This window comes from Sinocyclocheilus grahami, unplaced genomic scaffold (assembly GCF_001515645.1).
Source record: "Sinocyclocheilus grahami isolate Dianchi unplaced genomic scaffold, SAMN03320097.WGS_v1.1 scaffold24.1, whole genome shotgun sequence".
Classification (NCBI taxonomy): Eukaryota; Metazoa; Chordata; class Actinopteri; order Cypriniformes; family Cyprinidae; genus Sinocyclocheilus; species Sinocyclocheilus grahami.
This window is the reverse complement of record NW_015505203.1, coordinates 3,511,021-3,524,527: the sequence shown is the minus strand read 5'-3', so window position 1 is coordinate 3,524,527 and position 13,507 is coordinate 3,511,021. Positions and strand designations below refer to the sequence as shown.

The 13,507-nt window shown below is 35.5% G+C and overlaps 1 pseudogene; it reads right to left on the bottom strand.

Moving 5' to 3' along the window:
- LOC107563267 (fumarylacetoacetase-like) overlaps positions 1–13,507 on the bottom strand; it is a 37,586-nt pseudogene that overhangs the window by 4,145 nt on the left and 19,934 nt on the right.

The following is a 13,507-nucleotide window of genomic DNA, read 5'->3' as shown; positions in this document are numbered from 1 at the left end:
AAATTTTTTTTTTTTTTTTTTTTTTTTTTTATCTCTTCTGCTTCATATCTGGTTCATGCTGGAGTTTTTCCAGATGTATAATCAAATGGGTACAGTAAGTTGTCAGTACAGTTATTTCTGAAACAGCAGTGTGCCAATGCAAAACAAACGCAAATCTCTCTCTTACCTTAAAATTGGACTTGCAAATAGTGGCGGCCTCTCGCATCCCCTCACCTGGACAGATGAGAAACAAACAAGAAGAAAACAAGACTGAGTGCTTTAATATGCAGCGGTATGCATAATGACAGACAGATGTTACAGATACTGACACACACCTTTCACAGCGACAAACAGGTTGATGTTGAACGTGTAGGGCTCATCGTGACATAAGTATGGAAGAGGCACAGGATCCTGAAATGACAATAAAATAACATTAGGAACACCTCACCAGACATTAAGTGCACATCTCAGCCAAAGCCTGAAAATCAAGTCTTCTCGTGTGCAAAAAAAGGCACATCTGAACTCTGAATATTTGCATCAAGAGGTCACCGTTTGTCAGGTTCACATAGTCCAGATAGCTTCTGGTATGAGATGCTGGAGCTACATAGTTATCCATGCAGGTCAAAAAGCCATTCAAATGTAGATGTGCATCCGACAAAAAATAAGCAAGTAAATAAAAATAACACCAGTTTTACCTATGCACAATATTTATTTTGATGGCTCTTAAAATATTTTGTTAATATATATATATTTGTTGCTGCTCTGTATCAGGGTTATTATAGTTAACTAAAACTTTTTAAAAAAACTACTTGAAATAATATAAAATATACTTATTTCAGCAAGTTGCCAAGACAACGTTTTGTTTATTTATTTATGTTTCTCTCATTTTCTTAAAAAAAAAAAAAAAAAAAAGAAGTAAATACTATATAGACTAAAAAAAGTAAAAACAACAAATTTTCTAATATTTAAAAAAAAAATTAAAGATGAAATATAATTGTAATTACATTTTATTTACTGAATCAATTTACAAAATCTCCTGGTAGACGGCTGCATTGACTTTGGACCAACACCAGCAGACGTCACGGCACCCCAAATCATCACTGACTTCAGAAACTTCACACTGGACTTCAAGCAGCTTGGATTCTGTGCCTCTCCAGTCTTCCTCCAGACGCCAGACCCAAGAGATGCCCGGAATTTATACTGTAGGGATGGTTATTTAATGAAACTCAAATGTAAATATTCTAATATTTCGAGATAATGGATTTTTGACATTCATGAACTGTAAGCTCTAATCATCCAAATAAAAACAAAACAAAACAAAACAACTTTTGAAATGTTTTACTTTACATGTAATGAATCTAGAATATATGAAAGTTTCACTTTTTGAAATAAGTTACAAAAAAATAACTTTCTTATGATATTCTATTTTTTTTAGATGCACCTGTATATTACTGATTATTATACATGTTATATATATTGACTAATATAATTTTTTATCCACACAGCCTTAAATACAGAATTCTTCATGTAAACTTCAGATTTTATATGGACATTTTATGCAATATAACAAAGAGTGAAAAATGTAAGGGGGTCTGTATACTTTCCGTACCCACTGTATATATATATATATATATATATATATATATATAAATATTAAAAATAAATATTTATTTTAGCTTGCTGCCAAGGCAATATTTCTAATTTGTAGTTTAGTTTAGTTTCAATTAATGTACTAAAATAATTAAAACTGAAATAAAACAAATAAAAAAATTACAAAAACAAAAATACTAAACAAAAACACAAAACAAAATTACTAAAACTTTGACTAAAATTAAAACAAAAATGGAAAATACAAAAACTGATTAAATTATTAATAAAAACTATAATACTATCTCAATTACTTTAAAATAACACTGATTTAAACATTTACAAATATTTTTAAAACGTCAGATTCCATTTTATTTGTCAATTGCACAATATGTATTACAATCAATATATATTTGCTCCTGAATAAAAGAAAACTACATTAGCATTGAAGCATCAGAACAGTCCTGCGGCCCATTTTTGGGCAGCAAACCACCAATTGAGAATCACTGATCCAACAAATGAATGCGTAAAAGAGAATAAAGATGTGTTTTTGCCTCATTTGCTCACAGTGGCTGACTGCTGTAGAGAAAAAGGAAAGCAGTAACTCAAAGAACAGCCTTTAGCACGTCTCATTTCCCGCTTATATGCAAAGTCTGCACTCTGCCGTCTGTGATGATGAAGAGTCCGTTCCACAGAGCTGTAACGGGAATGTGAAGCTGAATAAATTCACACTCTGACCATCATTTTTAAAGATAATGAGTCTGCAATGGCCACTCCTGGGGTGCTAATCGGATACTTTGTACAAAGCCTATGGAGGCAGCGTTTTAAAGGCACCAAAGAGCTTCTACCAAAGGTAGGCATGATTATGTTGCCTTCTAAAGGCACCCATCCATTTAGCATGAAGAAAGGCTATTTGTGTGATACATGGAGCTGCTGCCTGTGTAGAGAGATCCAAATCATTCACTTACAATGTTTCATTTCAGTACGGATGCTGCCTATATATGTGTAAATATGACATTTAGTCGTTTTAGTCGACGAAAACTAATGACATTTAGTCTAGTTTTAGTCAATGAAAATTGTATTTGCTGTTCCGATGAGCATGAACGGTATATGAATGGAGCAGTCACATGGGCCGCGAGCGACTGAGCGGAGCACACACACGCATAGAGCGGGATAATACCATACAGTCTATGGATAATACACACACACACACACACACACGCACACACACACACACACACACACACAAGTGAATCCTGAGCGGTGAACTCATTTTCAGCAGCCGGAATTTCTGTGCATCTCTAATTATTGGCGGCATTAGAAATGGATATTATATAATAGGGGGGGAGAGATACTATACTGATACTATATACTTCCATTCAAAGGTTTGGGGTTGGTAAGATTTTTTTCTAATGTTTATGAAATGTTTAGGCTGCATTTATTTGATCAACACCACAGTAAAACTGGAAAATTGTTAAATATTATTAAAATGTCAAATAACTGTTTTCAGTAATAACAGCCAGTCTTCAGTGTCACATGATCCTTCAGAAACCATTCTAAAATGCTGATTTGCTGCTTAAGAAACATTTATTATTATTATCAATATTGAAAGCAGTTGTGCTGCTTCATTTTTTTTTTCAGGATTCTCTCAATAGAATGTTCAAAAGAACAGCATTTATATGAAATATATATATTTTTTGTAACAAAAGTCTTTATTCTAATTTCTGATCAATTTAATGCATCTTTAGAAAATAAAAGTATTATTATTAAAAAAAAAAAACACTAACCCCAAACTGTAGTGTATGTCATATTAGTCCCAATGAGCTGAGAATTAATATTCATGTTATGGCCAATAACATTATATATGGAAAAAAATATTTGTCTTGTGCATTTAAAGAGAAGGTGCTCTCAAAGCATTCAATAATCTACCATAATCTGTCCCTGTGAAATGCTAGAGTATGATCCTAAAATAAGTGAAAGTCCCACCAAATATATAAAGTTCAAAATGCCAAAACCTGAGAAATGAAGTCTTCTCAAACAGCATGTAGAGGTTGAAAGGCATCACATACAGTAATGTAGTGCTAGAGTATGATCTTAAAATAAACAGGAAACTCGAAAACATCCAATATAAACTGATACTGACACACAGAAAAAAAGCTAATGAAATGTACTGTTCACGCAGTTATTTTGAACACATTTATAGGAATGCAGTAACAAATGACTGTGTGAATTTATAGTGTCATCCCATTCCCAAAATATTCACACTCTTCCACTTACAATCGACCCAATTTACCTGGAGCGGATTGGGCTCAACAAAGGGCATCAGTGCTTCCATTGGAACGACCCAGGGCGAGATAGTGGTCCCAAAATTCTTGCCCAGGAACGGACCTAATGGAACATACTCCCAAGCCTGGATATCCCGAGCTGTAACATAAAAGAGAAAAAAAGACAATGTATAAGTCATGCATTTGCATTGTGGCAGTGCGTTTTGCAGGGGCTTTTTTCTTTAAAACATTTGCCCTGCTGAAAACAGCTTAAATGCAAGAGTCCTGAACAACTAGATGCATTTAAACTCTCTTTAAACTTTATCTCTTCTGCCGCTTGCCTGAATCTGGGACAGGATGGATCACTACCTGTGCTATTTCATCTTCTTTAACTAAATTCAGTTTTTTCAAATTTTTCAAATTAAATGTGCAGTTATTCATTGCACACATCACTACTCGGGCACAAACAGGCTGTGTTCCAAATCCTAGTGAGCGGCCTTGATGTCTACATAGATAGAACTTAATGTTAACAAAACAATATTCGAATACTTCAATAAGCATTAACAAAGAACACACACAGATTTTGGCCAAATAATACATTTAAAAAAAAAAACAATGCATTTTGGTAATAAATTAATTGTATTTTTACTATATTATATAACAGTTCTCTCACTTTATGTCATGTCACACATGCACTGCTACCTTAGATTTTGACCAAAGAAGGTATCTTTGAACATCTAGGATCAGCCTGTGCAGTGGAAATGTGCATATGACCCCTTACAATACTGACTATGTAGTTCACTTGGTTTTGCAACAGTGCAAGATTTGATTCATTTAAGGAATAATTTGCTGCAGTGTAAATTCCCACACTTCACCATAAAACATTACAGTGCAATATAATTCAATTTTCCAAACCAAAATGCGCTGGCAAAATAAGACCTATAAAGCTTTTGTCCAGACAAATAAATAGGGTCACATTAAGGTGAGATTATTGAATTTGAAACAGCAAGCTTTCATAAAGTCTGCAGCCTCACAGCATTGATATTATTTAGTCGTCTCATGTCTTTATTTATTCATTGTGTTTTAAATCCATTCGTATATCTAGAAATCCCATCCAGACTGATGCATCTGAGTATTTCTCGCAGCATTACGCAGAACAGATGGCAAAGAGACGCCAATACACATCCTCAAGACGTCATCTCTCTGCATGAACGCAGACAGTTTCTAGTATCTGCTCCAAACAGCACAAGATATTCTGGAGCTGTACTCATATAACATACAGATATCTACCCTCTGCATAATTCTGACAAACTCTCGCTAAAAGACATGTAGCATTTCTGAGGAATGTGTTTCAAATGTGTTTTTATTTAGCACAGTGGCTAGATTAACAAATAACCAGACGCCAGCCGATCTAAATATTCCCTCACAGTTTAATAGTAATGACTTTTTGAATTTCTTCACTGATAAAATAGATAACATCAGAAATGCAATAATTCAAATCTTCCTTTTATGTCTAAAATTTTTGAAAAAGTTGTCTGCTCAATTGTGCTCCTTACTGCAAAAAAAATTATCTCTATGAAGAATTTCAGAAGTTGCAGGCCCCATCATAGCACAGACACTGCACTTGTTAAAATTGCAAATGACTTGCTTCTTGCATCAGACCAAGGCTGCATCTTATTGCTAGTTTTGCTTGATCTTAATGCTGCGTTCGACACTATAGATCAGGGATCCTCAAATCTGGCCCACGAGATCCACTTTCCTGCAGAGTTTAGCTCTAACCCTAATCAAACACACCTGAGCATGCTAATCAAAATATACATGTTGACCCTTGGTAATATTATTAGAAAATACGGGATTAGTTTCCACTGTTATGCTGATGATACTCAACTATATATCTCAACAAGACCAGATGAAACTTCTAAATTATCTAAACAAACAGAGTGTGTTAAAAATTTAAAAGATTGGATGACCAATAATTTTCTCCTATTAAATTCGGATAAGACAGAGATATTACTTATTGGACCAAAAGACAGTACACAGAATCTCTTGGATTACAATTTGCAACTAGACGGATGTACTGTTACTTCCTGTTCTACAGTCAAAAATTTATAATAAAATTAATAAAAGTTATATTAGATAGCAACTTGTCTTTTGAAAATCATATTTCCCATGTTACAAAAACAGCATTCTTCCATCTTAGAAACATTGCCAAGTTACGAAACATGTTACCCGTTTCTGATGCAGAAAAGCTAGTTCATGCATTCATGACCTCTAGACTGGACTATTGTAATGCACTGCTAGGTGGTTGTCCTGCATCTTCAATAAACAAGCTACAGGTAGTCCAAAATGCAGCGGCTAGAGTCCTTACCAGGTCAAGAAAATATGATCATATTACCCCAATTTTACAGTCTCTGCACTGGCTACCTATTAAGTTCCGTATCAGTTACAAAATATTATTACTTGCCTATAAGGCCCTTAATGGGTTAGCTCCTGCATACCTAACTAGTCTTCTACCACGCTACAATCCATCACGCTCCCTAAGGTCGCAAAACTCTGGACTTTTGGTAGTACCTAGGATAGCAAAGTCCACTAAAGGAGGTAGAGCTTTTTCACATTTGGCTCCCAAACTCTGGAATAGCCTTCCTGATAACATTCGGGGTTCAGACACACTCTCTCTGTTTAAATCTAGATTAAAGACACATCTCTTTGGCAAAGCATTCAAATAATGCATCTCATAATCTTTTACTGCAGTCATAATCTTTTACTGCAGTTATATCTAATCAAATGCACATTATTATTCGTTAGTTTGGGTTAAACAAATAATTTTTGCTTGGTTGGAACAGCAGCTACGCTAATTATGTTTGTATTTGTTTCTCTGTCTTTTGCCACGGGATTAACATCCCGTGGTAACTAGGATTTACACAAGCTTCAGTCTGGATCCAGAACACCTGAGAAGAGATGATGCCAACCCCTCAGAGGACCTCAGATGATGCCAACCCTGAAACAACATACAGAACTACCAAATTTTGCTATAAGTTTGATTGCATCATATAATAATTGCTGTTAATAGTGTTCATCGTCTGTTTGATTACGTCTTTAATTGATTTTTTTTTTTTCCGTACATTTCTGCCATATGTACATTAACTGACAGTCACCACTGATAAGCTACCACTAAATATTGTAGAAACTTAATTTGCTGTAAAGTTGCTTTGCAACGATTTGTATTGTGAAAAGCGCTATACAGATAAACTTGAATTGAATTGAAAACTTGACAATGAGAACTGGGACTCGCTTCTGGTGAGGAAGGAACTCTGGAGGAGAAAGAGAGGTCTTCTAAAGAAAAGCAAGGAAGAAAACACAGAATTTAAAGTAAAATCTGCAAGGAAGTGGCATTAACAAAAGCCATAAGCATTCATGAGACAGTTTGTCATTGAAATAAAAACACAAATGCAAGTCCAAAATAATGGCAAATATAAAATACATAGAAATATAAAAAGCAAATAAATACACAAAATTATTGGGCAAAATAGTGCATATTTAAATTGCTTAGTGATGCATTTTGTGATACTTAGGGATGCATTTTAGTATTGAACAAGTGATGAAAAATGTTTCATATATTATATAATATTTCTATCAATTTATCTGTCACACATATAATGCAATGTAGTTTACTAAGTTTTGCAAAAGAAAGTAATGCAAATGCAAAATAATGGCAAATATAAAATACATAAAACTACAAAAGTAAATAAAAAGATATTGGGCATTTTTACATTTCAAATAGTGATTTTAAATGACAAATACAATTTTTAATTAGAACTCAATGCATTTTGGCATTGAATTAAGTTTTTAATATGTGACCCTGGACCACAAAACCAGTCATAAGGGTCAACTTTTTCGAAATTGAGATTTATATATCATCTGAAAGTTGAATAGATAAGCTTTCCATTGATGTATGGTTTGTTAGGATAGGACAACATTTGGTCGAGATACAACTATTTGAAAATCTGGAATCTGAGGGTGCAAAAAAATCTAAATATTGAGAAAACCACCTTTAAATCTGTCCAAATTAAGTTGTTAGCAATGCATATTACTAATAAAAAATTACATTTTAATATATTTACAGTAGGAAATTTAGAAAATATCTTCATGGAGCATGATCTTAATGTCCTAATGATTTTTGGCATAAAAGAAAAATCTATAATTTTGACCCATACAATGTATTTTTGGCTATTGCTACAAATATACCCCAGCCACTTAAGACTGGTTTTGTGCTCCAGGGTCACATACATATGTAAATTTTCTTTGCATTTTCAAAATTATGCAGTGAAGCAGAGCAATACAGTACTGCATGTTCAAAATAACGCCCATGCATTATGTAAAAAAAACAACAACAACAACATACAAAAGTACACAAGTAAATTAACTCATTTGCAACAATTCTGATGAAACAATATTGGTTTCCAAACATCTCTTGAATTTTTATGTTTCTTACTGATGTCAGCCAATATTTCACTGCACAGACTACATTTTTTGATTGGCACAAACCATTACAAGTCAAAATACTTGTGTTTTACTCGCTCTGCTACAAAAACACAGCTTTTTGTCAAAGGCAACTGAACAGCTAAGCAGATGCTGTGTAAACGGACGTAGCTTGGCATGCATACTTCACCAAGCGTCACCCTCTGCCTCCTTGCCCTAAAAGTGTTTCTCATTTCCCGAGTCCACTCAACGGCTCATAAAAATGCAATGTGTTTAGTGTGCTCAAGTAGGAGACATTGTAGGTTTAAGAAGAGACAGACGAATAATAAAAATAATTAACAGCGGTTGCATAACAAAGTATTGAGATGAAATTTTGTTATTGACCAAATACTTATTTTCCACCATAATTTGCAAATAAATTCTTTAAAAATCCTACAATGTGATTTTCTGGATTTTTTTTCTCATTTTGTCTCTCATAGTTGAGGTATACCTATGATGAAAATTACAGGCCTCTCTCATCTTTTTAAGTGGGAGAACTTGCACAATTGGTGGCTGACTAAATACTTTTTTGCCCCACTGTATTTATTAAAAAAAAATTTAAAGCAAGATGGGTGGTGTTAAATGCCGTGTACTTGAAATGTAAAGTACTTAATATGGTTTAATGACATATGAACTTCTTTACAAAAGTCCTTCGTACCAGTATAGATACATGATAATTCTATTGTATGGAACTCAAACCCATTTTCTTCCCCTCTCAAATCTCATTTGCTAGTTGTGACCCTGGAGCACAAAACCAGTCTTAAGTCGCTGGGGTATATTTGCAGCAATAGCCAAAAATAAATTGTATGGGTCAAAATGATAGATTTTTCTTTTATGCCAAAAATCATTAGGATATTAAGTAAAGATCATGTTCTATGAAGATATTTTGTAAATTTCCTACCGTAAATATATCAAAACTTAATTTTTGATTAGTAATATGCATTGCTAAGGACTTCATTTGGACAACTTTAAAGGTGATTTTCTCAATATTTAGATTTTTTTTGCACCCTCAGATTCCAGATTTTCAAATAGTTGTATCTCGGCCAAATATTGTCCTATCCTAACCATACATCAATGAAAATCTTATTTATTCAGCTTTCATATGATGTATAACTCTCAATAAAAAAAAAAATGACACTTTTGACTGGTTTTGTGGTCCAGGGTCACATTTTTCACACTTGTTTTGCAACAAATAGCTTATATAAGCTTATATAACATCTTACAAGTTGATTTTGAAAAACATGCATTGCAAAAGTTAGCTCTCACCACTCCAGTCGTTCATAAGCACCATGCCAAAGATGTGCTCGTGAGCCTTCTCCACTGGGATGGGCTCTCCAAGTTTGTTCCCTTTTCCCACGAAGAATGCCTGAAAGACAAATATCATATTCAATATGTAATAACAGTATATCATCCTAATTTATATGCTTAGAATATTGCACCATATTTTGAGACAAGCATCTGCATAAGCAAACAGAATGCTAGTGCAAGTATTATTTTAATCTCTGTGGCACCTTGCCTAACAACATTGTTATCCAAGTAGCACATAAATGCATGAGTAAATAACAGAGAGCCTCGCACCACTCATAAGTTCATTACATTAAGCCTAAATGGTTTTTCTGATTGCTTTTACAGTTGCAGAGAGAAAGTGACAAATAAATTACATTAATACATTTTGTTTATTTTAAGCCACTGTATACGATATTCATGGAGGAAAAAGTGATAGGGAAAAACAACAAAGTTGGCTTGATGCATCTAAAAGCATATTTTTTAATTGTTTTATGGTTGCATATTAATTAAAATTATTAAATATTTATCAAATAAGTGTTAAATGTTTAGCGAACAAATTTTAACTGTAGTTTTACTGATTTTACAAAATTGTTTTGAATTAAGTGTTTAATTAATCATTTTGAATTTCAGCATTCACTAAAAAGGCTGTTTAGCTTGAAATTATCTGTTCATCTGTTTGAAGTAAAAAAAGAAAAAAAAAAGAAAGAAAATAACTATATATATACTCAAGTACGAGAGCGATACCGGCTCAATATTAGCATGGCTGTGATTAGGCCAGAGGAGGTGCGTACAAAAAAGAGAGAGAGAGAGAGAGAGAGAGAGAGAGAGAGAGAGAGAGAGAGAGAGAGAGAGAGCGAGAGAGTGCGAATCTATACGTTTCTTCTTATATTAACTAACGCAGTGGTTCCCAACCCTGGTCCTGGAGGCACCCCAACACTGCACATTTTGTTTGTCTCAATCAAACACACCCGATTCAGGTCATCAGCTTATTAGTAGAGACTCCAAGACCTGAAACTGGTGTGTCAGAGAAAGGAGACATGCAAAATGTGCAGTGTTGGGGTGCCACCAGGACCAGGGTTGGGAACAACTGAACTAATGTACTCTACGATTAGCTCAGTGAATAATAATAAAAAAAAACATAGACCCAGCTAGAACAAGCTGAGTGATACAAAATTGTGAAAGGGCGTTCCTGTAGCGATACCAGTAAAATATTGCACGGTTCTCAACCAATCAGATTTGAGAACCAGAATTAACTGTTGTATAAATATATATTCAGTATATATATATATTTATATGACATGATGCATTATCCTGCTGGAAGTAGCCATCAGAAGATGGGTACACTGTAGTCATAAAGGAATGGACATGGTCAGCAACAATACTCAGGTAGGCTGTGGCATTTAAATGATGCTCAATTGTTATTAAGGGGCCCAAAGAGTGCCAAGAAAATATCCCCCACCACCAGCCTGAACCGTTGAGACAAGGCAGGATGGATCCATGCTTTCATGTTCTTTACGCCAAATTCTGACCCTACCATCTGAATGTCACAGCAGAAATCGAGACTAATCAGACCAGGCAACGTTTTTCCAATCTTCTATTGTCCAATTTTGGTGAGCCTGTGCGAATTGTAGCCTCCGTTTCCTGTTCTTAGATGACAGGAGTGGCACCAGGTGTGGTCTTCTGTTGCTGTAGCCCATCTGCTTCAGGGTTCGACGTGTTGTGCGTTCAGAGATGGTATTCTGCATACCTTGGTTGTAACGAGTGGTTATTTGAGTTACTGTTGCCTTTCTATCATCTCTAACCAGTCTGCCCATTCTCCTCTGACTTTAACAAGGCATTTTCATCCACACAACTGTCGCTCACTGGATATTTTCTCTTTTTCGGACCATTCTCTGTAAACCCTAGAGATGGTTGTGCGTGAAAATCCCAGCAGATCAGCAGTTTTTGAAATACTCAGACCAGCCTGTCTGGCACCAACAAACATTCCACGTTCAAAGTCACTTAAATCCCCTTTCTTCCCCATTCTGATGCTCGGTTTGAACTTCAGCAAGTCGTCTTCACCACATCTAGATGCCTAAATGCATTGAGTTGCTGCCATGTGATTGGCTGATTAGCCATTTGTGTTACCAAGCAATTGAACAGGTGTACCTAATAAAGTGGCCGGTGAGTGTATATATATTTGAGATATTGATATTTAGCGCTTAGCTCTAACCTTCATTTTTTTGCTCTATAGTACATCATCTTTAATTTAATAGCATTAGAGCTGCTACATTGTTACATTGTACAGCTTAGTACTGTAATCACGCGCTTTGCTGTAATAATGCAGGGAACCACTCATTATAAATATCCTAACTGTGATATTTTCAGAAATAGAAGTCGCAAATTTTTTGGAATATGCGATTTATATTCCAAAGCCACTCATATAATGCAGAAACAGTCAAGCAAGCAAAACACGCGCAACGCGTGCATGTATTTGTACTGATGCAGAATAGTACAGCCTAGCGCATTTCACACAGGCTGCTAGATTCACTTTCGCCAGAAAGTCGTGTATGCCTAAAGTCAGGACTGGATTGGTAATCGGACATACCGGGCATTTTCCCGGTGGGCCGACGCACTAAAGGTGCCGACAGAATGTTTTTTTTTGCCAAGGACCATCACGCAGGGACAGCGAGCAGCCAGTGGCCCATTGGATTGTCTCCTGTACTGATAGCGTAAACCATCCAATCACAATGCGCTATAGACGTTTTCACAGCAGATTTATCAAGAACAGGCTTGCTCTGCGGTGAGTGATGCGGGCCAAAGAGCCAGGCAGGAGGAGGAGAGGAGAGTAGTTGAATCGGTAACGTGCTTGATAGGGACTCGCAACGGAGGCAGGCATCTAACCTAATGTGTGTGCATGCCATGAGTGTAGAATACGTAAACACTTTTTAATAAAATGTAAATTCGTCCCCCGCGCTTTTTTGCCAAGTTAAGTGTGTTCATAGAGGTTTCCATGGGCCAATGCGAATAAATATAGATTTAAATGAAAAAAGACACGATATTGTCGGACCTGACGTTTTATTCTTATCCAAAACAACTATATGTGATACGAGTGTGATACATACATACATACACTACCAGTCAAAAGTTTTCGAACAGTAATATTTTTTATGTTTTTTAAAGGGGTCATAGGATGCCCATTTTCCACAAGTTGATATGATTATTTGGGGTCTTAAGGAAAAGTCTGTAAAATAGTTTGGTTGAAATTTCTCAATGGTAGTGTAAAAAACACCTTTTTTACCCTGTCAAAAACAGCTCTTTTCAGATCAAGCCGTTTTTGTAGCATTTTCCTTTAAATGTTAATAAGCTCTGCTGACCCCGTCCCTCTCTTCTGAGCTGCTCTCAGAGAGACTGTTTACTTTAGCTGCATTCATCGTGAAACTTGCTAATTAGCACATTATTAGGAAAGGCGATTTGCAAAGATTCATTACAAAACATTATACTCACTTCTTCTGTAGATGAGGCTGGATCATGAATCATTTGCGCGAACATAGACGCATTTATGTAGATCGGGGGAGCATTCCCTTCAGAAACAATGTAATCCACTGCAAGTTCAGCGGCTCAGCTGTCGGGAGTAAATGACGACTGCTATGTTCATTATTACATCTAACAACAGAACATCTCAATCGCTTAGGAGTCATTCTTGTTTACATCTGCTCCGGGGGTGAAACAATGGCGGATTGATGACAGCTCACTCAGGGTGGGTCTAAGGTAAGACACCAGTCCAGTCTGTGCTGAAACGCTACTGTCAATCAAACAATTGCGGGAGGGGCCTGTCTGTATGGCATCTGAGATCGGCTTGATTTGAGAAAGGGGAAAACATTTAACCAGAT